The sequence below is a fragment of the Lactuca virosa genome, chromosome 6, assembly GCF_052849685.1.
Source record: "Lactuca virosa cultivar CGN04683 chromosome 6, Lactuca_virosa_CGN04683_v6, whole genome shotgun sequence".
In the NCBI taxonomy this organism is placed as follows: domain Eukaryota; kingdom Viridiplantae; phylum Streptophyta; class Magnoliopsida; order Asterales; family Asteraceae; genus Lactuca; species Lactuca virosa.
Window position 1 is genome coordinate 247,614,274 of NC_136431.1, and position 4,691 is coordinate 247,618,964.

Consider the following 4,691-nt stretch of genomic DNA (forward strand, 5'->3'; position numbering starts at 1 on the left):
ATTGATTTTTTAATTTCGATCATGATGGTTAATTGCTATCTATTGATTTTTTTTAATTTCCATTTTTGTCCTTGTTACGTTGGGCGTAATTTGGACTACGCATGACGTACTCTCTTTAAGTCGGACAAGCGGATACCTTAGTACGTTGGGCGTACCATAGTGTACGTTAGACGTACTCGCTCAGACCACAAACCCTATTTTTTAAGGTTTGGCCCCTATTTAAGAAGCATTATGGACCTTAAGGCTACCCCATCATCAGCATCCTTACCCTAAAAAGATCCCCACGAAACCCTAGCCTCCATTTGAGTGTTCTTGAGCCTTTTGTTGTGATCTTGTGGTGTTTTTCGGAGACCTTGAAGAAGAAGAATCTTGGTGGTGAAACATTGGTTAAGTTGGAGTTTAAAGATCCATAATCTTCAACATCTTTGCAAGCCTCAGAAGGTATAAAGCTCTAAACTTTATGACTCATTAGTGTAGATCTTGTATGTGGGTAAAATCTTATGCTTTTGGTCCTATAAGATGATTCTAGTGAGTAAATGCTACTCTAGAGGTCTTGAGTTGTTCTTTTGATGTTTGTGAGGTTCCTTGATGATAAAGTTTGCATCTTGATGGTTTTAGACCAACCATGCAACAATTTATGGTCTTTTTATGAAGAAAAAATTCTAGATCTAGAATTTGGACCTCTTGGAGCCATGAAAAGGCTTAAAGCTTCTATTATGTATTAAGACCTTATTTAGAAGTAGATATGAGGTTTGCACGTTAAGGTCTTAATGGATTAAGCCATATAGATGAGAAAATGCCACTGACTAGTACGTTGGGCGTACTTCTGAGTACGCTGTGTGTACTGGATTTTTAGCCCCATTTTTTCCTTGTTGTTGGAGTAGTACGTTGGGTGTAATCTGGTGGTACGCACGACGTACTTATGAGTTGGGCTTTTAGGATGTCATCTAGTTTGGGTCATTGTTGGGCCTTAAGTCCTTATGGGTTTAGGTCATTGTTGGGCCTTAGATCGTTTTGGATTTGGGTCATTTATGGGCCTTGGTCCATTTTGGGTTTTGGGCTGTGATTAATTAGGCCTAGTGAGAGAATGGTAAAATGGTATTTTACCCTAGGAGTCGGGATTAAGGATTTGGATTCTCGATTATGGTTTATGGCCTAATTGTTAATTAGGGTTTTATTATTTGTGATTTAGTGCGGGGATTTCCGGTTCTGCAACCCGAGTGTTATTTTTTTATCAGTGGATCGAGGTGAGTTCCATCACTATACTCGTGGGTCGAAGGCACCAAGGCCGGCCTACTATATTATGTGAGTAGGATGATAGTTTTCTTTGTGACACTTACTTTTATGCATGTATGTGCTTGTTGTCTTTGTAACTCTTACTGATATGATTGTACGCTTAGCTGTATGAGGTGAAACAGGCCCGGTACCGATTGAAAGAGACCGAAGAGAGTGAAATAGACCCGATACCGGTTGAAAGACACCGAAGCGGGTGAAATAGACCCAGTACCAGTTGAAAGAGACTGAAGGGGGCGAAATAGACCCAATTATGTTTTGAATGTTCTGTATGTATGGTATGGGGTATTTTGGGGAAACTCACTAAGTTTTATGCTTACAGTTTATGTTTATGGTTTCAGGTACTTCCAGTTCGAAAGGGAAGGGCCCGGCGTGATCTCACCGTATCCACCCATGCTTTCTGCACTTTTATGATTTTGGGAATTGTACTCTAATGACTATTTTACTATGACATACTTTTGGATGGTTTGATAAGAATATTTGATGGTTTGGATTGAATTAAAAATATAATTTTTACCTATGATTTTTGGGATGTTACAAGTTGGTATCAGAGCCTTGATTTGATGGATTCGGGTACACTACCGGGTGTGTTCGAAAACAAACTGAGGAATTGATAATCTTTTTTGAAAGAAAAAACTTTTCTAAATAAACTTCTATAAAGAAAAGGGGTGCGATGCGTGCAATCAGCCAAGCTCAAGTGAGTATTCCCAAAATACCCATACATGTTATTGTTTTAGTATATGTATAAGTGTATAGCATGCTAGATTAGGGCTAAGGATCTACTCAATATTGCATAGTAGGATGCTAGGAGAGATGCCTTTGTATTCCAATTGTATGAACCCTTAGAACTGCATGCTAGTATGGATTTTAGATGATTGGATAAAGTGGCTGATTAGTTAGTGCTCGGGGTTAGAACTTAAAGCTCAAATGCTGCTTGCTTTATGCTTCTAGGGACTCCACTAATGTCATCTAATTATTAACCGGATTCTTCAAATTACATGTTGCAGGGATTAGATAATTCTCGAAGGTTAGGTTCAACTCTATTGTGCAGCTATTGTCTGAGTCCAACCGTTGTAGAGTGGGACCTAGCAGTTAAAATTTATCTGGTGCTGGTAACATGTAATTGTATTCGTGAGACAGTTAGAAGACATTGGAAGGGAGTCTCTTCTGTAGCTGATAGGAGAGAGTGGTGTGGAACGGAACCCTAGCAAACGTCTTATCGCGTAACGTACTCTATAGTGCGAGTAAAGTATCTGATAGTAGGCAAGTGACTTGGAGGATTTGAGTCGATCCTTGAAGAAGGTATAGATAGGTGTGGAAGGTAGTATTAGTCCCGTACTACTGAAAAGAACAGGATCTATACCCAAGAAAAGGAAGTCCTTGATAAATTCGAGAAACTTCGAGAGGGTGAACCTCTTCGTGCATATACTAATAGTTTTATGTATTATGTTTCAGCATGGTGGTGACACACAGCAGAGTAGGAGGTTCAGTATCCATACCTGGTTCTGGCTCGGGCACTGAACCAATTGACGAGGTTTTGCACGAGTTCATCGCGTCTGAAATTACAAGAGGCATCCATGATGCGACCCCGATGATGTTCGAGTAGATCAAGGAGGGTATCATCGAGTTAGCTGTCAGTCAGTATAGATCCCGCACTCTCTCCTTTAAGGATTTCAGGGGATGTGGGGCGCCAGAATTCTTTAGGGCGATGGACGCTATTGCCGCCAGATGATGGATAGAATACATGGAGTGTGCTCAGATGACTAGCTTCTACCCCGAGGGGTCAAAGGTGAGGTCCGTTGCAGGATGTCTGAGGGAGCGAGCCTGGGATTGCTGGGATGAAGTTGGTTATGCTCTGGGAGCCACAGCCATTGAGGCCATGACCTGGTCAGATTTTAGGACCGGTTATGAACAGAGTTTACACCGGCTCTTGAGGTGCAACAACTGGCGAGGTAGTTCCTGGATACGCGACAAACGACTGAGACTATGGCGAAGATTACCGCCAAGTTCCGAGAGAGATCTCTATTAGTTACCCCTAGTATGCTGCAGATGAAGAGATGAGGAAGACTCGGTACCATGACATGCTGAGATCAGATATCAAGGAGTTTGTTAGTTTTCCAGCCTATCCAACATTGGATGAAATGAAATCTAGGGCCCGGGAATGGGAAATTGATTTGGAGCACATCGGGAAGAGGAAGGCAGAGCAAGTGTAGACGACTGGGGTTTCAGCAAAGAAACCCAAGGGTTTTGATTCTAGATCGAAGGGCCAGCAGGGTTGGGCCCGCTGTGGCAAGTGCGTCAAGGCACATGACGAAGTTTGTAGGGCGGGTAGTTCGGGCTACTATAAGTGCGACAAGACGGACCACTTAGTAAGGGATTGCACTACCACCTTCACCACCACCCATGTTTCAGGTCTGATCAGCTTTCATTGCAATTAGAGGGGCCACAAGAAGGCCGATTGCCTGAGTTTGACTAGAAGAGCGGTTGCAGCACCCTCTTCGGCGACATTCAAGACCACTGATGGCCGGGAGGGCAAGTAGGCGGCCAGTGTAGTGAAGAGCAGGGCTTTTCAACTAACGTCCGAGGAGGCGCGTGCGACGCCTGATGAGGTCATGGGTATGTATATTCTCCTTATCTCTTTATTTATGTTGCTTATCATGCTTATATATATATATATATATATATATATATATATATATATATATATATATATATATATATATATGTTGTTGTTTAGGGTCGTACCTTGTGAACGGTATGCCTGTGTTGGTTTTTTTATTCGGGGGCTACCGATCATTTGTATCTCTTGCGCTCAGCAAGAGGTTTGACGATGTTCCGAGGGAGCTAGATTATCCGTTAGAGGTGGTGATTTCTGACGAACGTCTTATGCGAGTGTCGAGGGTTCACCGGGGATGTACTTTAGAGTTATTCAATGAGCAATACCTGATTGATTTGGTTCTTATTCCCGTGTGCAAGAGCAAGGTCATTGTGAGGATGGATTAGTTGAGCCCCAATGGGGCGATGATTGTATGTGGGCTTCAGTTGGTGATTCACGGTGAGGGTGCTCATCATGGACCGGCTCTCTGTTTGGTAGCGAGGCCACCCGTTATCTTCAGCAGGGTTGTTCCGGATTTGTGGCCTATCTGATGGATACCTACGAGAAGGATAAGGTGACTATGGATGATGTGTTGATTGTTTGGGAATACCCGGACATTTTTCCGGAGGATTTTCCTGGAGTGCCTCCGGAGAGACAGGTGGAGTTTCAGATTGACTTGGTTCCAGGTGTGGCTCGATAGCCAAGGAACCTTATCAGTTAGCACCTCCAGAGAAGCAGGAGTTGTCCACCCAACTCTAGGATCTATTGGACAAGGGGTTCGTTCGGCCGAGTAGTTCAACGT